The following is a 26,692-nucleotide window of genomic DNA, read 5'->3' as shown; positions in this document are numbered from 1 at the left end:
TAGATTGGAATACACACAGCAAATAATGGAAGATGTAGGTTGCAAGTACTGCTCTGCGATGAAGAGGCTGGCACAGGAGGGAATTTGTGGTGGGCCACACCAAACCGCTTAGAAGACTGGTAACTCAAAAAAAAAAAAATTAAAAAACATAAGCCTAGTAATTTGTGTACCAGGTACTTGTATCAGCTGTTCCTACTGACTCAAATCTCTCACCATCTTTTTCGTGATCACTATATTTCTCATATAAATAACCAGCCAGCTGTTGCTGTTTTTGTGGGGACTACGTATATAGATGGGTATGGTTGTGGGTAGATTGAAATGGATGGAGGAGGGTTTGGACTGAGCGATGAAGAGGCTGGCACAGGAGGGAATTTGTGGTGGGCCACACCAAACCACTTAGAAGACTGGTAACTCAAAAAAAAAAATTAAAAAACATAAGCCTAGTAATTTGTGTACCAGGTACTTGTACCAGCTGTTCCTACTGACTCAAATCTCTCACCATCTTTTTCGTGATCACTATATTTCTCATATAAATAACCAGCCAGCTGTTGCTGTTTTTGTGGGGACTACGTATATAGATGGGTATGGTTGTGGGTAGATTGAAATGGATGGAGGAGGGTTTGGGCTGAGCAATGGGGGCAGGACGAGATGGACAGAGAGGAGTCAGGAGGAGGTGAAAGAGGTATGTGGAGAAGATCGACAGAGAGAGAGAAAGGAGGAAGATATGGGCTGAGAGATGGAGGATGAGAAGGAGATGAGCAGAGATGGAGGGCAGAGAGAATGGTCAGAGATGTGGGAAATGGCCATTGGGAAGCGGGCATGAGGGCACAGATGGTGAAGGCACAGACAGAAAGTGAGACAGAGATTGCATAGATGGACAAACACATGGTGAGTGGGGATATGGAGGGTAGGAGAAGATCGACAGATAGGAACAGGAGGAGGTGGACAGAGAGGCAGGGGTGGAAGAGCTGAGCAGACTCACAGGGAGGATGGGGAATGTGGTGGTAGGAGGTAATGGATAAATATAATGAGTGGAGCCGGCTGGTGTGGCCGAGCGGTTCTAGGCTTTACAGTCTGGAACCACGCGAACGCTACAGTCGCAGGTTCGAATCCTGCCTCAAGCATGGATGTGTGATGTGTGTGATGTTCTTAGGTTAGTTAGGTTTAAGTAGTTCTAAGTTCCGTGCGACTGATGACCTCAGCAGTTAAGTCCCATACTGCTCGGAGCCATTTGAACCATTTTAATGAGTGGAGGCAGGACAAAGTGGACAGACAGGGAGAGGGTGTCAGAAGGAGACAGACAAAGATAGGGGAAGGAGGGGATTGGCAGATGCGTAGGAGAAGGAAGATGAGATGAAAAGAGAGATGGGGGAGGACAAGATTGAAAGAGAGATGTAAAGTGTACAAAAAGAAAAGGATCTGAAGATGCCCACAGAGAGGGGTAGGAAGGGAAGGAAAGGAAATGCAGGAGACATCTGAAAGTTGTAGAGTGGTAATGTGGAGGTGGAAGAAGAGCTTAACACAGAGAGAGAAGCAGAGGATATTTGTAATATGTGTGATGAATGCATACGAAGGAGAAGCCACATATATATATATATATATATATAAAGCAGCATGTATGTATGTGCATCAGGGATCTCCTCCTAAACCACACAATCTATTTCAGCCAAATTTGGCACACAGATACCAAACTTCAAGAGGATCAATACTGTGGGATTTATTACCACCTAGTTCTGATAGGATCTGAGGTACGTGCAAAAATTTGTTTTCTCCAGCATCTGGTTGCCCAGCAGACATTTTGTGGGAGTAATATCGAGCTGCTTTAATGAACTGTGTTGCAGGGTCTACAAGTGCCACTGAGCAGATCTCGTGTGTATCAGAACGCTGTGGTTTAAAATCTCCTCAGCTTCAAAATGAGCAGAGATTGGGAATAGCCTGTTTTTCCAGTCCCCGTAGTATAATCTGCTTTGCACAACAAGCGTGTTGTTTGGCAACAGTATTAGCCTTTCAAATCAACCTGCTTTGCAGGAGCAAGAAATGGTTTTCAGAGCCCCAATGTGCAGGCTGCCCTATATGACTGGCATGATGTGTTGATTAATATTGGCCTGCATTATCAATCGGCTTTGCATGGTGGCGTGTATGTCATGGACAGATAAATAATTTTCAAGCCCCTGATGTGCAGTCTGCCCTGTATAACAGGCATGTTGTGGATGTTGTAATGGGCTGCTTTATTCAACTGTATTGCAGGGGCAACAAATGCCAATGAGTATGGCCGAGGACAGTTTGAAATGAATAGAGAAAGGGATGGACAAAGTGAGAGGGAGAAGGAAATCGGCAGATAGAAGGAAGGAGGCAGGTGGAATGATTAAAGGGGTAGTGAGTAGTTGAGAAAGGAAGAGGGGAGGCAGAGATGGAAAGAGAGTGGTGGAGGAGGATATAGTCAGAGGAAAAGGGGAGGAAGGTGTGGTCAAATAAGAGTATGTGAAGCAAATAAACAGAGAGGGGGAGAATGAGATGAAGAGACATGGAGGGTTGGGAGGAGGAGACAGTTTGAGGTGGGAGGATGAGATGAACAGCCAGGAGGAGGAAGAAGTATAGGGTGGAGATAGGGCGGGGCATAAGGAGGTGTATGCAATATATGGGTTGGTGCATACATAGGAGAAGCTTTGGGACAAATGCTAGTATATATGTAAAGCAAAGGGGAAGTATGTATGTGCAAGGTCCCCTCCCAAACAGTGGACCAATTTCGACCAAATTTGCAACACAAACAGCAAACTTCACATCTGTACTGAGGAGTTTATAGCTTCCAAACTCTAATATGAGCAGAGGCAATATAGGTTGTCCTGCACAACAAGCATGTTGTGTGGGAATAGTATCAGCCTGCCTTATCAACCTGCTTTTTACGTCAGCCTACATGTCTGGAGAGAAAAACGGTTTTCAAGCCCCCACCACCACCACCATTAGTGTGGGCTGCCAATCTTGAGAGGCATCTTATGGGAGTAACGTCAGTCTACTCATTAATGAACAGGAACTACACATATGGGTGTGTCTGGTGGAACATTGAGATTGACAGATGAGGGGATGGACAGAGGAGGGGATGGACAGAGAGAGAGTGAGACAGGAGGGAATGGATAGGCAGAGAGCGTGTAGAAACGTTTGGACAGAGAGGGATGAGCAGCAAGGGATGACAGAGCATGGAGACAGCTGGGGATGGACAGAGAGGGGAGAGACAAAAGGGAAATTAGAGAGGGGGCAGAGAAGATGGTAGAGGAATAGCAGGAGATGGATAGGAAGAGGGGACAACAGTAAATGGGTACAGAGAGGAGCAGGAGATACGATTGGGTGGGAAAGGATGAACTGTAGGGAGAGGGGGGCTGGAGGCGATGGACAGAGGGGGGCTGCTGGAGGGGGTGGGCACTGAGGGAGAGAGAAAGACATAGGCAGAGAGGGGGACTGAGTAGATGGACATAGAGGTGGGGAGAAAGAGATGGGCAGAGAGAGGTAGGAGATGGGCAGAGAGTGGTACATCCAGGAGATGAATGAGATTGAAAAGCTATAGACATACATATGGAGGTAGAGGCAAATAGACCAAGAGAGAGGGGAGGAAGAGATGTCTGCAATATTTGTGTCAGACATGTATGTTGTGTATACTGTTTAACTAGCATCCGACTGCATTATCAACCTACTTTGCACAGCAGCCTATAAATTGCAGACAAAAAATGGTTTTCAAGCCCCAGATCAGTAAACTGCCTAGCACGACAGGCGTTTTGGGTTGGAGTAGTGCTGGCTTTCTTTGTAGACCTGTTTTGCTGGAGGTACACATCCTGCAGAAAACACGTGTATTTTCAGACCTTGCTATATAGGCTACACTACACAGGAAGTATGTTGTATGGAAATAGTATTGGTCCACCTTATTGACATGCTTTGCAGGGGAGCATACACATCAGAGGCAAGGAGTGGTTTTGCAGGACCTGCACAACAGGTGTGTTGTTTTAGAGTAATATGGCTTACCTTATCGACCTGCTTTGCCATCAGCCTACACTTCAGGAGCAAAAACGGCTCCCAACCCTGGCATACAGAATACACTGCACAAGAAGTATGTTGTGGTAATACCATTCACTACCTTTATCAACCTGCTACGTAGGGCAACCAACATATCAGAGGTGAAAAACAGTTTTCAGGCCTCCAACCTTTATGCTGTTCATCATGACTGGTGTCCTGTGCAAGTAGTAACAGCCTGCTTCATCAGCTTATTATGTAGGTGCTGCATGTGCAAATTGTTACGCATATAGGAAGGTTGAGATGGCTAGAGGAGGGGATGGATGGGGAGAGTTTTGGGGGGATTGGATGAGGAGAGAGGTGGGAAGGAAAGTGTGGACATAAAGAGGGGTGCAGTAGGAGACAGACAGCGGGAAGGAGGAAGCAGGGTATGGACAGAGAGAGGGGGGAGGAGAGGATGGCCAGAGAGGTGGCACAAGGAGGGGACACAGAGACAGTGCAGAGCAGATAGGTAAAGAGAGGGTTGAGGAGGAGATGGATACAGAGAGGAGGGCTGGAGGAGATAGATGGGTAGAGGGGGCAGAAGGAGCTAAAAAGTATGAGGTAGGAAATGAAGATGTTTAGGGAGTGGGTGCGGGAGTATTTGGACAGAGACTGGGACAGGAGGAGATGGCCAGAGAGAGATGGGACAAGCAGACAGAGAAATAGAGGTGAAAGCAGAAGGTGGGTAGGTAAAGATGGAGAGATGAGATGGACTGAGAAGGGAGGCAGGAGGAGATCGGCAGAGAGGTGGTGAGGATGAGTTGATGTGAGACAGAAGGTGGAGGACATGGGCAGAGAATGGAACGAGGAAGTGATTGGCAAAGGTAGGGGTGAGGGGAAAGAAAGAGGGGTCAGATGTTTAGAAGGAGGAGATGATCAAGAGATTGCGAGAAGGGGATGGGCAGAGATAGGGAGAGGAAGATGGATCAAGAGAGGGAGAGGATGCTTTATGTCCACTATATCTGACGATCATGTATGTGAGAATGTGGTGTTTCATTAGCATTTGCCTGCTGAATCGACTTACTTTGCATGGCAGCCTACACATAGGAAACAAAAATCTACAGCCTGATGCACAGGCTGCTGTGAACAATAAGGATGTCGTGAGAGAAGTATCGTACTGCTATATGAATCTGCTTTTCAGGGGCTACACATCTAGAACTGCGCAGATGGGGAAGTGATATACCCTGTGAGGGGTAGGAGGAGTAGATTGGAGTGGTGGGCAGGAGAATATGGATAGGGAGTGGTGGGCAGGAGGAGATGGACAGAGAGATACTGGGGAGACACATGTGGTCTGGAAGAGGTGGAGGTGGAAGAGGAGCTGGTCAGAGTGTTGGGTAGGAGGGGATAGGCAGGGAGAGAGAGGGAGAGATGGGCAGAGGGGGAGGGAAGAGGGGACTGTTAAAGAGATGGGAGAAGGTGATTGGCAGAGAAGGGGTGAGTTTGGCAGAGAAAGGGAGGAGAAGGGTGTGGGCAGAGAGAGGGGTTAAGGACTAGATGGAAAGACAGAGAGGGGAAACGGTAGTGGACAGAAAGAGATGGCAGAGGAGGGGAGGATAGGATGGACAGAGAGATAGATGGAAAGAGAGAGAGGGCGGGGTGTAACCAAAGCTGGAATGAGATCAGTTTGTGAGTGTAGGCGAATTTCATATATGAAGTCTTCACGGGTTGTCAGCCGAGTAGTGTCGTCTCGTAGCAACGTTTCGATGGAATGTGTCTCCATCATCTTCAGACGAAGTGTCAGGATATCGTCGGTCGCGGGCTGATATCACTGCTGGACTGCTCTCCACTTCCAGCCGCTGGCCAATCACGCGCCCGCGGATCGCCCGATGCGCCTGGAGCGGCCGGTTGGGGGGGTGGGGGGGGGGGGCGTGTGTGGGGTTCATGTCCTTGCGTCTGTCTCTGTGTGCTCTGTCTGTGGCCCTTGGTGGAACACAACGTTCTTCTCTGATTTTCCTGACTGCAGGCTCCCAGGCTGTGCTGAGATGGTAGTCACTGTCGCAGTTGATTAGGTTGTCGTGTAACTGTACTTCTATGGACTCTTTGATTACTGAGTCCCAAAATCCATTTGTACTGCATATTTTCATTGTGTCCTCGTAACCGAAGGTATGCTTCTCGTCAATACTACGTTTTGCCACAGCAGATTTGTTGGTCTGACTCAAGTGTACATGCCTGATGTGTTCATTGCAGTGCTGTGAGATGCTACATTGCAGCTGTCCTATATATTGCATCCCACATTCGCATCCGATCTTGTACACACCAGGTGCCGTAAACACCAGGTGCTGTCACCAGGTGACATCCTTATTCACACGAGTACCAATAGAAGACTTCCTGGCTTTACTCGAGGAAAAATTTGAGGAGGATATCATCAAGCTCTTTCGCCATGTGCTAACCACCACCTATTACAAATTTCAACATCTGATGGATTGAAATCAGGGAATCAGATGGGAAAACTGTGCTGAGGAGGAAACGAACAGTGAGAGTGGAGAAGGGAAGATAAACAGAGATAGGAGGATGAGATAGACAGAGATACAGAGTGATGAATAGGATGGACAGAGAGAGGAGGGCAAAAGGAGATGGATAGAGAGAGACAGAGGGCATGTGGGTATGGACAGGAAGAGGGCATAGATGGAGGTGGATAGAGAGATTTTGAGGAGGAGATGGGCAATGGGCAGAGAGGCAGAGAAGAAAATGGAAAGAAAGTGTGGAAGAAGATGGCCAGAGCGTAGGGTGAGGAGGAGATAGGCAGATAAGCGAATAAAGAGATGATGGGCAGATAGAGAGAGAGAGACGAGGAAGTGGGCGAACAGAGTGAGGAGGAAGAGATGCGTGCATTATATGCAACATACATATATGTTAGCTATGCTTTCGGGAAAATTTAGTATATATATCTATACAGCATGTCCCATCTAGCTCTTCCACATCATATGTTTCCAAACAGAAGCAAATGTGAAAAGAAAAATAGAAGGGCAATAATGCATAATCCGTAAAGGTCAATGAACACCAATGTCAACGCAATGTTAGTTTTTTTAAATGCCACATGTGTGTTTCTTCTGCAGAAATGAAAAGTAGAGGTACAGTCAGTAGTGACTGACTTGGTTTTACTGTCCTAAGTCTCATGCTTTCTGAACTAATAAGACTTTAAAGAATGGCAATGGCACTGTGGCTTCTGCTGTAATGCGCAGAGCAAGGGGTGTCTCCACAGTCTTGCATCCTGCTGCAAAGTACTCACACTATGGATGAGAATGCATAATCCATAAAAGTAAAGAAACATCACTTTAAACATGAAATTACGTTTATTTAAATGATGTATATATGTTTTTCTACAGAAATGAAACTAGAGGTACAACTTAGTCATAAAATGTGATTCTAGTGCCCTAAACACAATTATTAGTGGCATGTAGCCAACAGAAACTTCACACTTGTGAATGACGTCCACCATGGAAAACGCACTAACGAATAACCAGGAACATCATATGTGTAAAGGTGACACAGGTTCATCAAACGTGACAGTACTGGTCATTGGCTCTGAGCACTATGGGACTTAACATCTCTGGTCATCAGTCCCCTAGAACTTAGAACTACTTAAACCTAACTAACCTAAGGACATCACACACATCCATGCCCGAGGCAGGATTCGAACCTGCGACCGTAGCAGTCGTGTGGTTCCGAACTGAGCGCCTAGAACCGCTAGACCACCGCGGCCGGCCTACTGGTCATTTATGAGTGCTTCTTCCATATGGATGTCATGGACAGACTTCAAGTATCTGTAGGCCATATGCCACTGACCATTGTGTTTAGGATGTTAGAAACACTTCTTGTCATTCAATTGTACATATAGTTTCATTTTTGTAGAAAAAAATATATATATGCCATTAAAAAAACTGTGTTGAAAGTGGATTATGCATTCCTGCCCATTATGTGAACCCCTTGCCAATAGCATTTCTCACCTTTTGTTTCATTCCGGAATTACATGAGGTGGCAGAATTAGGTGGGACACAATTTATACAGATGTAAATATGGATCTCCTCACAAACTCCTGGATTGTCTTCAGCCAAATAGAAAGCTTCCCCAGTATCGGCACTGTGCAGTCTGTAACCTCCTAGCTCCAATAGGAGCATTGAAATGGGCAAAAATGTGTTTTTACATCTCTTGCCATATAGGCTGCCCTGCATGACATGGGTGCCATGTTGGAGTAGTACCATCCTGCTTTGCTGACCTGCTTTGCGTGGCAGCCTATTCCTCAGGATCATATAATGGTTTTTAAACCCCTAACAGGTATGCTGCCATGTGTTAAATGTGTGGTGGTGTAGCAGAATTATCAGCCTGTTTCTGTCAACATGTTTTGCAGGGGCTAGCATACTGTTGTGTACATATGGGGGAATTTTCTATCGATATAGGAGGAAATGGAAGGAGAGAGGGGCAGGAGGGAATCGATAAGGAAACAGTGGAGGAGGAGGTGGACAGACACAGTATTGACAGGCACGAGGACAGAGAGAGGGGGCTGATTAGATGAACAGAGAGATGGGCGATAATGGGATGGACAGAGAGAGAGGGCAGTATGAGCAGAGAGAGGGCTAGGGCGAGATGATCAGAGACAGGAGGAAAAGGGGGTGTTAAGAGAGATGAGGAAGTTTAGTGAGCAGGTGGACAAGGAATAGTGGGAGGAGAAAATGGAAAGAGAGATTGTGAGGAATGTATAACCAAGGGACTGGTGAGGAACATATGGTGAGAGATTGTGTGTGGTGGAGTTGGACAAAGAGTTGGGTAAGTTTTAGAATAGGGAGAAGGATATGGACACACATATGTGGGAGGATGAGGTGAACAAAGAGACAGGAGGAGGAAGAGGTGGACACAGAGAAGGGGGAGGAGGAGATGTGTGCAATATGTGTGTTGACCTGGTCTGTAAGGCAGGCTACTTATCAGTGGGAAGAAATTGTTTTACATCCCCTAATGGCCCAGTGAAACTCCTACTCTCTGTTGATTCACATCCATAGAGTGGCAAGTTAAGTGTTTATTTTTTCCTATGCTTTCCTCGTAGTATATTTCTTAAATTTCGTGCATGTTTCCCGTTTAAGGTGGTTAATCTCGTGTTTTTGTAAGCGTGAATTCATTCAGTCTGTAGCGCAGTAGTTCCTCATTTGTTTTGTTTTGAAGAGAAGTGTCCATTCGTTTACTAAGCCGGTCAGTCAGGACCCTTCTCTTGGCTGATATACATATACAAAGTGGTATGTTATGAGTTTATCTTTTCCTGTGTTTTTCTCGTAGTACGTTTCTTAAATTTCAGGTGTGTATTTCTGTTTAAGAGGTGTAAGCCCTCATTTTACTGACCATACACCTCTTCCAACTCACTCTGCTCAGCTGCGTGTTGATGCACATATATCTTCTGCAAAAAAGATCGATAAAGCAGGTTGATACTACTTTTAGAACTCCCCTGTAGTGTAGGGCAGCCTACACACCAGGGATTACAAAACATCTTCCAGCCTCTGATGTATAGGATGCAGTTCAAAACAGGTCACCAAGACATGTGATACTACTTCAACAGAAGATGCCTGTTGTGCATGTTAGCATCTACATTTACATCTAGATCTACATAGCCACTCCGCAGTCCACCATACGGTGAGTGGCGGGGGTACCTGGTACCACTACAGGTCATTTCCTTTCCTGTTCCAATTGTAAACAAACTGAGAGAAAAACGACTATCTACATGTCTCTGTATGAGCCCTAATTCCTCTTATCGTATCTTCATGGTCCTTACCCACAATATAGGTTGCAGAGAGTAGAATCGTTCTGCAGTCAACTTCAAATGCCGGTGCTCTAAATTTTCTCGATAGTGTTCCTCAAAAAGAATGTCACCTACCCTCCAGGGATTCCCATTTGAGTTCCCGAAGCATGTTGTAACACTTGCATGTTGTTTGAACCTACCAGTAACAAATCTAGCAGCCCACCTAAGAATTTGTTCAGCATCTTTCATTAATCATTATGCGCTCTCCTTTAGAGATGAACCATACTTTCCTAGAATTCTCCCAACAAACCGAAGTAGATCTTTCGGCTTCCCTGCTTTGCAGTGTCACGGTCAGAGATTTGAACGTCGTGAGTGTGTCAAGCAGGGCACTACTAATGCCGTATCCGAACAGTATTGGTTTGTTTTTCCTACTCATCCAAATTAACTTACATTTTTCTAAGTAGGTAGCTGCCATTCGTCACACGAACTATAAATATTTTCTAAGTCATGTTGTATGCTCCTACAGTTACTCAACGACGACACCTTACCGTACACTTCAGCATCATCGCAGATTGCTGTCCATCCTGTCTGCCAAATTATTTGTATACATAGAGAATAACAGCAGCGCTTTGCACTTACCTAGGGCGCTTCTGACGATATCCTTGTCTCTGATGAACATTCGCCGTCGAAGACAACATACTGATTTCTATAACTTAAGAAGTGTTTTATGTACTCACATATTTGCGAACCTATTCCATGTGCTCGTACCTTTAACAGCCTACAGTGAGAAACCTTGTAAAACGCTTTCCATAGGTCGCAGTATACCATGTGAGAAAAAGACAAGTTGAGTGTTGCATGAGTGATGATTTCTAAAACTGCGCTGATTCGTGGACACAAGCTTCTCGGTCTCCAGAAAATTAATTTTATTCGAATTGAGAATATGTTCAAAGATTTAGCAGTAAACCGATGTTAAGGATATTGGTCTGTGATTTTGCGGTTCCATTTTTGCCCTTATTATGCACAGGCGTCATCCGCACATTTTTCCAGGCGCTTGGGACTTTTCTCTGAGCGAGAGATTCGCGATAAATGCAAGCTAGATAAGGGGCCAGTGCTGTAGATTACTCTATGAAAAACCGAAATGGGATTCCATCAGTGCATGATGACGTATTTGTTTTCAAGTCTTTCATTTGTTACTCCGCGTCAGAGATGCTTATTAGTACGTCGTCCACACGGGATCTGATCGATGGTCAAACGACGATGTGTTTGAACGATTCTCCTGCGTGAACGACTTCTTGAAAGCGAAATTTAAAACATCGGCTTTCGCTTCTGATATCTTCAATTGCCACAACAGATCGGTCAACAAGTGACTGGAATCAAGCGTTAGAACCACTCAGCGATTTTACGTAGGACCAGAATTTTCTAGGGCTCTCCGCCACATCTTTTGCTAAGATAGAAGGTGGTAGCCGCTGTATGCCTTGCGAATAGATCTTTTCACAAACGCAAGAATCTCTAGTAACCTTTGCTTGTCGTAATTTGCTCGTTCGCTTTTGAATCGAGAGTGCAACAGCATCTTTTTCCTCAGCATTTTCCGAATCTAGTTATTAAACGATGGTGTGTGTTTCCCGCCCTTAATCCGCTTACAAGGCACGCAACTCCCGAGACCCACGATTTACAATCTGCTTAAACTTTGACCATAATTTCTCTATGTCAATCTTAATGGAAATAGGTAATGTCAGTTCACTGTCTAAGTGAGATGCAGACAACGGCTTACCTGATCTTTGTAGCAGGAACACTCAGCCAGCCTTCTTAATTGATTTATTAACTTCCATAACCACAGTTCCTATCATGACACCATGATCGCTAATTTCCATTTCTATACTGGCGTTGTCGATAATATCCGGCCTATTTGTAGCTACAAAGTCTAATATATTTCCATCGTGTATGGGCCGCCGAATTAACAATTCAAGAGACTTTGCAGAAAACGTGTTCAGAAGTAATTCGCACGACTGGTTGTCTACACCCCCTGCAATGAATCAGTAGGCACCCAAGTCTATACTCGGTCGGTTAAACTCGCCTCCAACAAATTCTGCATGTTGTGGGTATTTACGCGCTATTGATCGTAGACTTTCTTTGAATAGTTCTAGATTGTCACAACAGAATCGGGTGGCCGGTGAAAACATGCAGCAGTTAATCTGGTTTCACTCAGACCTGTTATATGCGACCAGATAACTTCACTGTTGTGCTCAACATCGACCTCAGAAAAGACAATACTTTTGTCAACTACAATGAAAACTCCCCCAGACAATATTTTTGTCAACTGCAATGAAAACTCCCCCTCCTATGGCCACTAGTCTGTCTTTCCAATATGTCCCATGATTTTCTAAATATGTCAGAGCACTTCACTTCGGGTTTCTGTCAGCTCTCAGCCCCGAGAGGGAGGAGCAGATGGACTGAGACAGGGGGAGGGGATGGAGACATAGAGAGGGCGAGAATGAGGTGGATATGAGCTCAGGAAAGAAGGGATAGACAGTGAGAGAAGGGGGAGAGGTGTGTTGTGCAAGCAGTATTGGCATGCCTTGGAAGGGCTATACATGTACATACATGCAGTTGAGCAGTGGCTGGAGGGGGGGGGGGGGTGAGATGAATAGTAAGAAAGAGGGAGGATGACGTGGACAGAGAAAGATGGACAGAGGAAACTGACAAACAGAGAGGTGGAAGGAGGAGATTAAACAGAGCGAAGGGCAGAGGAGAATCACAGAGAGAGGAGGAGGAGACGTAGGTAGAGAGTGGCGGAAGAGGAAATATAGAGAGGGGGAGAGAGGAGGTTCTGGATAGAGGGCCAGGCGAGGACGATCTGGTTACAGAGACGAGCAGAGGAGATGGATAAAAAGTAGGTGGAGGAGAACATGTGAACAATATATGTAGTGAATGCATAGGCAAGCAAAACTGTGGAGAAAAGTATGCATGGGTGTATGGAGTCCAGGATAGCTTCCCAAACCGTTTTTTTTTTTTTTTTACTTTTTGTCTTCATTCATCAGTCTCGTTATCAGATTAGTTTGGTGCAGCCCACCATGACTTCCTCTCCAGTGCTAACCTTTTCATCACAGAGTAGCAACTGCAGCCTATGTCCTCAATTATTCCTTGATGTATACGAACCTTTGACTTCAGCTGAAATTTTTACCCCCTACAGCTCACTCTAGTACCAAAAAGCTTGTTCCCTGATGCTTAAAAACGTGTCTTTTCATTCAGTCCCTTCTTCTTCTTAATGTTTTCTATAAATTCCTTTCCTCGCCGATTCTGCGGAGAATCTCCTCATTCCTTCAGTCCACCTAATTTTCAATATCCCTCGGCAGAACTACGTCTTAAATGCTTCTATTTTGAGTTTTCCCACAGTCCATGTTTCGCTGCCACGTAATGCTTTGCACGAAACGTACGTTCTCAGAAATTTCTTCCTCAAATGAAGGTCTGTGTTTGATGCTAGTAGATTTCTTTTCTCCAGGGATACCCTTCTTGCTAGTGATAATCTGCTTTATATGTCCTCCTTGATCCCAAACTCCTACATCGATTTTCAAGCATACTTTTCACATAAAGAGCACACTTCATGAATATCAGCATTGTTGGGTTTAAAACGTCCTATTTCCCATAGGAGCAGAGATGTGGGCAAAAAATGGTTTTTGAGCTCTTGGAATGTAGCCTATCCTTCATAACAGCAGTGTTGTAGGTACAGTATAGATCTGCTTTGTCGAGCTGTTTTTCAGGGTTACATGTACAGATGGACATGGGTTGGTGAATGTGGAGACGGCTAGAGAAGGGAATGGATAGAGAAAGAGGCAGGTGGGAATGGCTAGGGACAGAGGGGGCAGGAGGTGATGGCCAGAGACGTGATGAGAAGTATGTAGATGGAGAGAGGGGGGAAGTAGGCATGTTATACAGACAGTATCAGCATGCCTTTCGGGGGTTACATGTGTGGGTGGACACTGCAGAGCAGAGACAGGGAGGGGAGGAGTTGAATAGTGAGAAAAGAGGGTGTATGAAATATAGAGAGAAAAGGGAAACAAGAGATGGACAGAGAGGGGAGAGGAGGAGATGATAGAGAGAGGGTACGAGCAGTGGTCTAGGGGAGGAAGATACAGTCAGAGATGGAGAAGAGGAGATGGACAAAGAGGTGGGCTTGTGGGAGAAATAGTAAAGCTTTACACAAATATTCCTCTCATTAATGTTAAAGAATTTTATTGAGTACAGGAAGCTAAGCAACGCAGAAATTTATGAACTCATCGTGTTAATTGACTTAATCCTCTCACTTTATTACTTTTCATTCAATGGCAGGTTGTATAAGCAAAACAACGGTCTGGCGAAGGATGGCAGCATTGCGGGCCTGCCTGCTGACAATTTTATTATAACCTAGAACAATAATTCTTTTTAATCCATTTACATTTTACTAATAAAATTATATTTTATAAAAGATATGTGGATGACAATAACAAATTAGCAGATGGAATAAAAAAGTGCACCCAAAGATCAGAATCACAACTGAACATCAGACAGCAGAAGGAATTAATACCCACGTGTTGACAATTTCCAGTTACAACAACAAACATATATATAAGATCCACTACCGCAGGTTATTCCATTCCAAGCACCTCACGCCTCCTGAGGCAACATAAAACTGTTTCTTCAGATCATCTGCGAGCTGTATGTGTTCCATCCTCATCAGTGAAGCAGATTCATGCAATGAACATAGTTAAACCTATAGCACAAAATAATGGATATTATCACCCTAATTCAACTACTCTAAAGTAACCTGAAGCAAGTCACCACTGCATGCTAAAAGACAATCGCCAAAATTTTCCAGTGACCTATTCTTCTGTCAGGTATCACACACAGTTGTTAATCTTTTCAGGCCAAATAATTTAAAAATACCTTTGCGTACAGACAATAACTACAAAATAAATCTATTCACAATAAATAGAACAGGGAGAAAATTTGCAACCTGTTACAAAGTACATATAGATAACATCTGACACACAAACTTAAGTCTACCTCTATGTCACGCTTTTCCACAGCATGAGCTCCTTGTCAGGAGTATCAAATTCCTAAATTCGTCTCGTAGTTCCGTATCACCCACCCTTAGTCACTTCCTCTTCCCTTTCCAGAATTTGTATTCAAGTCTCGTTCTTTTGTATATCCTTTCCATATATTCCTTTCACGTCTCAGCCTTCTTTGAATAGTACTGGCTCGTCATCTGAGCTATTTATGTTCATACAGCTACATCTATTTTATCCATACGTTCCTTGAATTTTCCTACATGTGGCGTCTACTCCTGCAGTCATACATTCCTCTAGCGTTTTGCAAGTCTCCTCTACATTTCCATGCTTTTCCACTTCGCACTACCCACCAATTTCACCTTTGAGTTGGCTGCATTTCCTTCTGCCTACATCGTATTGCTGCATTTTCCTATCTCTTCCTATCATAAATTAAATTTAATTCACTCTTGGACAAAAAACCTGGTTGCACCATGAAGGAATTATCCGAATTGGGCAGAAATCGTTACATGTGGTCTATATATACAGACAAACAATGATTATAATTTCAGAAAAATTGGATGACATATTCATGAGAAAGTGCTTCACAAATTGAGGCACTCAATAACGCATTGGTCCACATCTGCTACTTATGCAAACAGTTATACGGCTTGTCACAGATTAACAGAGTTTTGGGTGTCCAGTTGAGGGATATCCTGCCACATTCTGTCCAATTGGAGCGTTCTATTGTCAATATCCCGAGCTAATTGGAGGGTCCTGCCCATAGTGCTCCAAACGTTCTCAATTGGGGACAGATCCTGAGATCTTGCTAACTAAGGTAAGTTTTGGCAATTGCGAAGACAAGTAGTAGAAGCTCTCACTTTCTGAGGGAGGGCATTATCTTGCTGAAACGTTATCCTAGGATGGCTTGCCATAAAGGGCAACAAAACGAGGTGTAGAATATCGTCGAATTGCGCTGTTCTGTAAGGGGCAGCAGATGACAACCAAAGGGGCCGTGCTATGAAAAGAAACGGCAACCAGAACATCACTCCTGATTGTCGGCAGTATGCTGGACGACAGTCAGGTTGGTATCCCACCGCTATACAGAGCGCCTCCAGACACATCTTCAGCGTGGAATTTCATTGACTGTAGTAGAATTGTCTTCAGTGATTAAACCCACTTAGAACTGACCCCTGATGACCAGTGAAGCCCTATCTGGAGACGCTCCTGACTGTCGCCTACCATAAAGCCCAACATCTAGGAGTGATAGTCTGAAGTGCCACTTCTTTTAGTAGCAGAACTTCTTTGATTGTCATCTGCAGCACCGTTACAGCACAGCGGTATGTCAAAGATATTCTACGTCACGTTTTGCTGCACTTCACGGCAACTCATCCTGGGCTGGGATTTCGACAAGAAAATGCCCGCCTACACACAACAAGAGTTGTTGCTGCTTGTCTTAGTGCTTGCCAAGTCTACTTTGACGCACTAGGTAGCCGGATCTCTCCCCAATCGTGGACGTTTGGAGCATTATGGGCAGACTCCTCCAAATTGCTCGGGATTTTGACGATCTAAGGCACCAACGGGGAAGAATTTGGATAATATGTCTCAGGAGGACATCGAACAACTCAGTCAATCAATGCCAAGCCATATAACTGCCTGCATAAGGGGCAGAAGTGGATCAACGCGTTATTTACTCGCTCAACTTGTGAAGCTCTTCCTCTTAGATAGTGCATGCTATTTTTATGAAATGGTAATCATTTGTTTATATGTAACGTTCATCATATCTACCGATGTCAGTCCCATTCTGATAATATCTTCGTTTTGCATCGCTTCTTTGTCTTAGAGTGTGTAAGAGGTTATCAAAGTGATTGCTGGGCTCTGTCTTTTTCCTGCTAATTTATTCTGCTACTGTCACTGTTTTATCTCTTAAGCCGACCCTCTGGTCTTTTGTTGTATTCCTTTGCCCCCATTTCAGTTCATCGTTACCTAATTCTCCCTTTGAAACTTTTAACAAATCTCGCGTTGTTTTTATTTATCTAGATCCCAACTCCTTAGTCTATCAACATTTCGCAGTTTTTTCAGCTTTTGTCTGCACTTAATCACTAATAAATGTGTGAGACTACACATCTGCCCCTGGAAATATTTTGCGGTACAAAACCTGGTTTTATGTGAAACCTTCCAGTGTCTCCAAGTCTCTTGCATGTATACAGTTTTCTTTCACGATTCTTAAGTGTCTGCAATCGTCAAATTGTGCTATTTGCAGAAGTCTGCCATGCTGTTTCCCCTATCAGTCCTTTGCGCTAAGTCCGTATTCTCCTACTGGGTTTCCTTCTCTTCCTGCTCTACTTTCGAATTCATGTCCACTGTCACGATTAAATGTTCATTTCTCGTAGCATACCAAGTCATTTTATTTTATTTCGTCACATGTTTTTAAGTCTCTTCAGCATATCCTGAGCTGTAAGAAAAGAATATTCGTGCTGTTGTGGCTGGTCATGGTTTTACGTCTATCTTGGTTATGACAGTCCGTTGATTATGTTGGTATAATAATTCAACCACATACAAGTTTGTCTTTCCTAGTTTCTAGCCTACCATAACAATTAACGATTCTAATACTACATGCACCAACCTACCATAACGATTAAGGATTCTAATACTACATGCACCAAACCATAGAATGTCATTAGGGCTTTTTTTCTTCGGACAACATGTTAAATTAATTTTCTATTTAGCAGATGACGTACGTTGTAATAGAAGATAATGTTTAGAACGTTTCTCATTTACTTTATAAACGCGTTTATGGAAATATTTGGGCTTCCCTTGAATATACTACTGCGGCATCTTCCTTTACCATCAGTCACAGGAAGGACAGGTTTTCACTATCTGTACCACCCTCTTTTTAACAATGTCGTGCTACGTTTATCACCAGTGGCAAGTGAAATATCGCCTGTTATTCACAAAGCTTCGAACGATTAGGAACGGCAACGAGTCTCGCGATTTCTCCTTCCTTTTCTATAAATGAAAAAGTCATTCTCGCATCTGCTTTGCTCGCATTTTTCCTTTTGTTATCTGCAGCTGCTTCCACTACTGGCCCCTCTTCTCGCGATATTCCCCTGTACTGTTTCCCTGTGCCACTGCCTTTGTTTGCATTCTCTTTAGCTTTCTCCCATCCCACTGCATTGGGAGGGCAGGCGTCAGCTCAACGGAACAGAGGGAACGAGCGGCCGTGTTTTTACAGCACACATCGGTTTAATTTAGTCACTCGCCTAAAAAACACCATTTGATTTGTATTTTCTCTCTGTTTGTGGGCGCTGGGTAGGGCACCCATTCTCATTCACGTGTATGCGTGTGAAAGAGACAGTGGGGCCATTAGCAAAGAGAGAGTGTGAGAGATAGAAGGGGAGAGGGAGAGAGGGCTGGAGGGAGGGAGGAAGGGGGGAGAGAGAGAGAGAGAGAGAGAGAGAGAGAGAGAGAGAGAGGAAGTGAGAGAGAGAGAGAGAGAGAGAGGGAGAGAGAATATATGCGTTTGATCGTGCCTGTGGGTGTACGTTTGTTTAAGTATGTGAATAAGAGACTGCTGCACTCGCAAACACGCCGACACGCACACCACACCTACACGCACGCTTGTATGCCCATCCACGATGATTTTTTTTTGGGCGGGCTTAGTACGAGGGAGGGGGAAAGCGCACCTAGCCGCACACTGGGGAACGGTAGTGAACCCGAGACAAAAGCGCAGAGGCGGGCGCAACGGAAGTGCGCATCCAGCGCATCCACACCCCGTCCTCCTCCTACCCCACCACCCACCGTAACGCATACACACACACACACACACATACACGTCGTGCACTGGGACACAGAGGCGGCAAACCCGCAGCCCTGGATGGCCTCTTTTCACACACGGGGGGGGGGGGGTGTCTCCTGTCGAGCGGCCTCTGAATAAATCGACTTTCACTTCGACACGGCAAAAGCAGCACGCCAGAGGTGAGGTCGCCGAATTGTGCCCCTGAACTTTGTAGGCGACTTTCATCCGCGCAGACTACACCACCACCACACATCATCAAGTTTGGCGTCTAAACTTCACAATGCTATCGTAGTGCAAGGGTACAATGTTTCACTGCACTTTATCGGTGTGCACCCAAGAAGTCGGAAGGTGGGCGATGTGTAGTAGTAACACGCAGTGTATCACGTGGCGCACCAGCCCATTGCGTCCGATAGTAGCAAGCGCTTCAAAGTGGTCGCAGAACATTTAGTATTGATTTTCATGTTAGTCTAGGCATGGTGAAGGTACTCAAACAAAGGAGTGTTCATTCTGGGCGCTATAGAACAAACACGGCAATTACTACGTTAAGAAGGGACAATGATAGTTTTCCGCTCATTTAAGTTCTAGGGAGCGCCAGGCTGGAGACTGGAGTGTGTTCCAGAGAGAGTACACTGCCAACCCTTCTCTGCACAAAATGCTTCTTGCGCCAACCTTCTTGCCTGCGCATCACTATAGTACCAACACATCTGAAAAAAACAAATACACATTAGTTTTGCAAATGAACGCCAGCCACACTATGCTCTGCTTGTCTCAGTTTTAATTATGCCATAAGAATGGCTTATCATTGTAGAAATCCTTATTAATTCCTCCCAGTTTTCCTTTTCTATCGAATATTTCTACCTTCTCAGGAGAAGTATTTTGATGCCTCGCCATTTGTATTTTTTAAAACAAATTTTGTTATTCTGTCTGACATTCCTTCCATAACTACAGCATAGTTTATGAAGTAATGAAGAATTGTAAAATGTAACAATATTGTTTCCAGAATGAGATTTTCACTCTGCAGCGGAGTGTGCGCTGATATGAAACTTCCTGCCAAGAAGTTTCAACAATATTGTTCCTTCACACGCAAGAGAAGTTGAAAGTCTACAGATTTGTGCAGTGTCAACTATTAAAATAAGAAGATTAAAAAAGATGAAAACTATTCCTTTAGATAGTTTACTATGAAAATACAGGTGACGATGCTATGCCTGGTGATAAGATGTTACGAGCAGTATCTTTCAGGTCACCTCCCAGTGCGGCCCATATGTCACACAAGGTGTCTGACACCAGTCCACAATTTGTCATTCGCTGCCAAAGTGACCAATGGCAGTGGTGTAGGTCGGTCTGTTGGTCCAGTACTACCGATTCTTCTTCTAACCCTGCAACATCCTGGGCCAACCTGCCGATACAGACAACCTCGGCCATCACGTCAGTGCTTGGCCACTGACAATGTGCACCGGAACTGTCAGCTGCTTCCACAGCAGTGGCCCCCACGCAGCATTCCACCTGATGACAAACTGACGCTGACTCACGCCGTGCCAGGAAAGCTGGGAGTGACGCTGCGACTGTACTTGAGCTGCTGCAAGCGCCCTCTGGTTGGAATCGAACCTCAGATTTGCACACCTGCGACCTGGGTCGGAGGAAAGAGAAGCTTGCCGTGAAATTCAGTTCCACGTCACATCCTTACCGCCCCCCTCCCCCTCTGAAACCCACTCGCACTATACTGGAGGAAGTGACACCCATAAAACAGTCAAAACAAGTATTAGATACACAACAAGAATAACGACCAATGCCCGCTGCTGAGGCACAAGTTAAAACAAACCACATACTCAGAGAGAAAAGAGTCCTGCATTCCTTGTTGCCCATGGTAGTGACCGAACCACACCTCGTGCCACGCCCACAAGGGAAAAAAGTCCCACAAGTACATAGAAGGAAACAGCCCATTATCATTAACACTGGGGCCTCTACTTCACCCAACCCAAAACCTTAACCCATACTATAACACACAATTCCATCTTGCTATCCTGCAAGGATGACACTTACCATAAATCACTTACAACAACATATACTTGCACAGCCCTACCTTGCAAATTATTTAATGTCTCCCTGCCTTTACTCTCTTTCACATCTGGCATGGTATATAAACGTTCGCCTTTCTGATTGCAACAATAATGTCACACCATTGGGCATGCTCCCGTAAGGATTGGCCAAAGACGGACACTGTCAAGTAGGTGCACGTATAACTAATATTTCCTGCTACGTACAACTTATTGTTGTTCTTAGACCAGGTTGCAGATGGTTTTAGCTAGCACTATGGGTGCAACATCAATCGTCAGGAAGAGCGGCAGTCCTATCTCAACTGCGGCACACAAACATGTACTGTGAGGAGAAAGCTTCATTCTGGAGGTACGTATACGGGGTAAAAGAACTGTGTGTGTTGCTCAGCACTGGCCACAAGAAGGTGTGGGGTGTATGAAGTGGGTAAAAAAAAATTTGCAAACGACTACAAATCAATGGAGGGCCGTTCTATTGATGGATCAGACCCATTTTAGCTATGAAATTGGACAGAAGACATTTTTAAAGGATTTGTTCCGAAGCCACGACCTGTTTGCGCTAAACAAGCCAGTACGATCGGAAAAAAAATAGGAGTGGCACTCTGAGAGTTCCACACACACTTCGTCATGTATGTACACAGTTCATCCATCCCGAGAATCGAGACTCTCGACGATTTTTGCCTGTTGTCGATATCAATTGTGGCGAGATGTCTAGCGCAGCAATTTCAAGAGTTCCGAGGAAGTTTTAGGCTTAAATTTTCTGACAATTTCGCGTTTGCTGTTGCAGTTCCTAGCAAAAAGCGATCTTAACAGACGGACAGACAGTCGGATAACAAATCACAATTTTTTTCGTATAATGTAATTACATATTAACAAATTTATGATTTTTTTCCTTTATTTTTACTTTGAACCTGTTGCGTGCCAAGTTTCACGATTCTAGATCAACGGGAGGTGCCCTGTATGTTTTGATGAGTGAGTTCGCGAGTGGCTAAATACGTGACAACCAAGGCCGTATCTTTCGATTTCTCTGAGTTAGGAGCTTGAAGTTTTTATACAACTAGGAAACTGTAGAGCTTCGTATGTGACTGCGTAATAAAGTTCGACTTCATACGTCTATTGTTCGTGAGAAAAAGGGTTCTTAACAATTGGACAGACAGACAGATGTATAGTTAGGTGATTCTGTAAGGGTTCCGTTTTTGTCCAATGAGGTACGGAACAATAGAAAAGCAACATTATCGTTTAATGTCCCGTCGACAACGAGGTCATTAGAGACTGAGCACAAGCGCTGAATGTGTTTATCAAGGATTGGGAAGGAAATCGGCCTTGCTCTTTCAAAGGAACCATTCTGGAATTTGCCTGGACAATTTATGGAAATCATGGGAAACCTAAATCTGGATGGTTGGACATGGATTTGAACCACTGTACTCCCGAATGCGAGTCCAGTGCGTCAACCACTGCGCGACCTTGCTCGGTCAGTGTAGGCGTGCGTGTGTTTTTGTACGAATTTAGTTGTATACTCAGACCTCCAGGTATTTTGAAGTGAATTTCTTAATGCTGTGGTCTGCGAAGATATTATCCATGATTCTTATGTATGTGGACTAGCTGCTAATTTCTAATTCCGAGCTGTCTAAGGCGCTGCAGTCATGGGCTGTGCGGCTGGTCCCGGCGGAGGTTCGAATCCTCCCTCGGGCATGGGTGTGTATGTGTTTGTCCTTAGGATAATTTAGGTTAAGTAGTGTGTAAGCTTAGGGACTGATGACCTTAGCAGTTAAGTCCCATAAGACTTAAAAAAAAAATTCTGATTATAAGACGAAAATATGGAATACACGCGACCTGTCCCATGAACATTTATCTACAGCAACACATAATTCAGCGATCATAACAGCAACCTCCACCTCCTGACTGATTTGACTTTCACGCGTTGGGTTTGGTATTCTCTTTGTTCGCTCGCTGTTCCACCCTTGTCTCTTCTCCAGACTCTTTCCGTTCTGAGAGCAGCGCTGCCAGAAAAATTACAATCACTCCCTACAAACCACAAAAGCACCATCATTTGCAAGCACCACCACCGTTGCACGATATAGCTCTAAGTTGTTCGAGATAACAATATTCCCAGCACTAAATGTAAATGTCGTGTGACTAGGGTCTCCCGTCAAGTAGACCGTTCGCTGGGTGCAAGTGTTTCGAGTTGACGCCACTTCGGCGACTTGCGCGTCGATGGGGATGAAATGATGATGATTAGGACAACACAACACCCATTCCCTGAGCGGAGAAAATCACCGACCCAGCCGGAAATCGAACTCGGGCCCTTAGGATTGACATTGTGTCGCGCTGACCACACAGCTACCGTGGGCGGACATTCCTAGTACTGAGGTTAGGCGTACTATATGACAGACTCACACATACGTTTTAATAAAGTGGTCTCGTGATTCCAGCTACGTCAAGCTATAGAAATGCCATACTCTAAACTTTATGAAAATAAGTACATTGCCGAAAACTGTATTTTGATGTTCCATTAACGCTACATCTTATTTACTTTCACTACGTTTCATCACTGGTATTTCGGTTGCTTACCTCACTTAGACGAAGTCCGATAATATAGAATGAACACTAGATTTTATATTTAAGCTCTGTGAAAAAGGGAACATGTGCAAGCATTTTGTCCGCAGCTCGTGGTCGTGCGGTAGCGTTCTCGCTTCCCACGCCCGGGTTCCCGGGTTCGATTCCCGGCGGGGTCAGGGATTTTCTCTGCCTCGTGATGACTGGGTGTTGTGTGATGTCCTTAGATTAGTTAGGTTTAAGTAGTTCTAAGTTCTAGGGGACTGATGACCATAGATGTTAAGTCCCATAGTGCTCAGAGCCATTTGAACGATTTTTTTGCAAGCATTTCAAAGGTTACAAAAAATAATAATGAGTCTCAAATTTATTGAAAATCAATCACACATTATGCCTCGAAACCAGATTTTTTTCGTTGGTACAGCATTATATGCCGTATTGCCGATCAACGTAATTACGAAATGTGTTATTCTTTGGGAGGGACTGAACGACAGTGCCGATTTCTGGAATTTTCGCAAAATAAAGCGTTATTACAGATGATAAAACCTTCAATAATATTTTCACAATTTCCTTGATGAATGACTCCGTAAGGAAGGTATCGGAGAGCAGATTTTAACGTTACTGTGGTTCATACAACAACCAGTGGATAAGCTATATATAGACACGGCACATTTTCTAGGTTATGAAATTTGGTACACGCCGTTGATGCTGACAGCACCAATGTTATGTACACTACGTAGATTCTCCGACGTAGCCTTGTCATCTTTCTAGAACGTTTACGAATGACGTTTCTCAACGCTACCGACAGTTTTTGCATAGAAAGACCTTCTACCCCAGGTCTCCCTCATCAATCTACTCTCTAAACAGATAATGCATGTTACATCCTTCGATCACACGGCGTCTATCATTAAATACAACTCATATACAAGCTGATAGATGGGTAGATCACATAACTAATGAGGAGGTGTTGAATAGGATTGGGGAGAAGACAAGTTTGTGGCACAAGTTGACTAGAAGAAGGGATCGGTTGGTAGGACATGTTCTGAGGCATCAAGGGATCACCAATTTAGTATTGGAAGGAAGCGTGGAGGGTAAAAATCGTAGAGGGAGACCAAGAGATGAATACACCAAGCAGATTCAGAAGGATGTAGGTTGCAGTAGGTACTGGGAGATGAAGAAGCTTGCACAGGATAGAGTAGCATGGAGAGCTGCATCAAACCAGTCTCAGGACTGAAGACCACAACAACAACATACAAGCTGAGTCCACGACCGAATAACTGATACTTGTTTAAACACCTGTGAGCCTTGTTAATTTTCGTAAGTGCTTTCCAATTAAGTGTGAGAAAAAAAGTGCAGCAGCTATAGTTTTCCACACAGTTATAAGACAGTTTGAAGCTATGCAGCTGAAATTTCAGTGTTACCAGTCGATCACATCTCTGTGAATTCCGAGAACTAACAGAACATACGATTAAGCAGGTAATTCAACGAAGTGCAAAGCAGATAAGGACCTTGCTTGATAAGATTTTAAAGACTGTTCACGGGCTGAAACAATACCAACTTGAGTCCAATTGTTAATGAACTATTTGATCATGACGCAGAATCAATGGAAATAATGTTGCGGCTTGTAGCTCAGACGCATTTTCACACGAAACAGTGAGGCTTATTAATGAGAACAGGATAAATTTTTTTAATAATAAGTTTAAGGTTTTATGGGAAGAGGTGTACATAGAAACGGTTGCTAATGTAAAATTCAGTACATTCCGTACTAAATTTGTGGCAAAATTTGAAACTAGCTTGCCTGAAAAGTTATGCACGACGTCCATTAAAAAACCAGTAAGCCACTGACAACTAAAGCGATTAAAATGTCGTGTAGAAGAAAGAGACAAATTTCTATAAAGACCAGAATAAGTCAAGATACGACTTTATTTGCATTCTATAAAACCTACCATTATATGAAGAAACTAATTAAAATTTCCAGTCCTCCGCTTGCTGACAAAAATTAATAATGTAGACAGTAAGATTAAAGCTGTGTGGGACATTATGAAACGGGACAGAGGACAATCAATCGTTCTACGAGACACCATTACAGTTTAACTTCGACGATATCATCTGTTGTTGATGTTCTTGGGCGTCCAGAGCGAGGTTCGTCATTGGCATCTTCTCGGCCATCTTGGAAGAGCTTGTACCACTTGTAAACTTCTGTTTTTTACTTACAGTAGACACGCCGTATGCCACTGTCAACATTTCAAGTATTTTAGAGCTCTTGATTCCGTTTTTCAAACAAAATTTGATGCAAATTCTTTGATCCATTTTTTATAATAATCAAAAATCGCCGAGCACACTAAAACACGTCTAATCTTTCAATCTGTCAAAAACAAAGGAAGTATGCTGTACACTTGAAACTGTGAACATATCTTCGGGACATGTGTACCAGCATAACAAAAAAGGTCGATAATAGAATGTACATTGGCCGTACAATTTGAAAAGTTACCTCACTTTTTGAACAGCCCTCGTATATTCTATTATCGATCTTTTTTTTGTTATGCTGGTACACATGTCCCGAAGATATGTTCACAGTTTCAAGTGTACAGCATACTTCGTTTGTTTTTGACAGATTTTATATATATATATATATATATATATATATATATATATATATATATATATATATATATATATATATATAATTCCACCACGTTTTAAGCAACTAGAAGTGTTAGCAACATCATTCACTGATATTGACAGAACTATAAAAATTCTAAAAAACAAATGCTCAAATAGTCTTCATGGAAATTCAAACAGAATTCTAGAAAGTTGTTCCAACTAAATAAGTAATGCATCACTGGCCCAAGAAATTTTTGCCAGCTAGAATAAAATTTGCAATTGCTAAAGCACATTGTAAGAAAAGTCCGCCGCCGGTAGCTGAGTGGTCAGCGCGACAGAATGTCTATCCTAAGGGCCCGGGTTCGATTCCCGGCTGGGTCGGGGATTTTCTCCGCTCAGGGACTGGGTGTTGTGTTGTAATAACCATCATGCGCCTGGCAAACGGTCTACCCGACGGAAGGCCCTAGTCACACGACATTATTATTGTAAGAAAAGACCAAGACAGACATAAATAATTATTGTCCAGTTTCCTTATTGACGTATTTTTTCAAAAAAACTCAGAAAAATTATGTGGCCAAGAGTAGTGTCACATTTAAGTAGAAACAATTTACTTAGCGCATCACAGTTTGGATTTCAAAGGGGCTGCTTGGCTCAGAATGCTGTTTATACATTCACTCACCAAATATTAAAAGCCTTAAATAACAAAATATTGCCAGTTGGTATTGTTGTGATCTCTCCAAGACGTTTGATTTTGTAAATCATGTTACTCTCTTATGAAAACTTAAATTTTCTGGAAACGTCGGATTTACACACAACTGGTACCATTTTTTTTTTTTACAAATACAATACAAAAAGTTGTGTTTAATAATTTACACAATGTTGGAAGAACAGCAAATTTTGG

This window comes from Schistocerca nitens, chromosome 4 (genome assembly GCF_023898315.1).
Source record: "Schistocerca nitens isolate TAMUIC-IGC-003100 chromosome 4, iqSchNite1.1, whole genome shotgun sequence".
Classification (NCBI taxonomy): Eukaryota; Metazoa; Arthropoda; class Insecta; order Orthoptera; family Acrididae; genus Schistocerca; species Schistocerca nitens.
Note: the sequence above shows the minus strand (reverse complement) of the source record.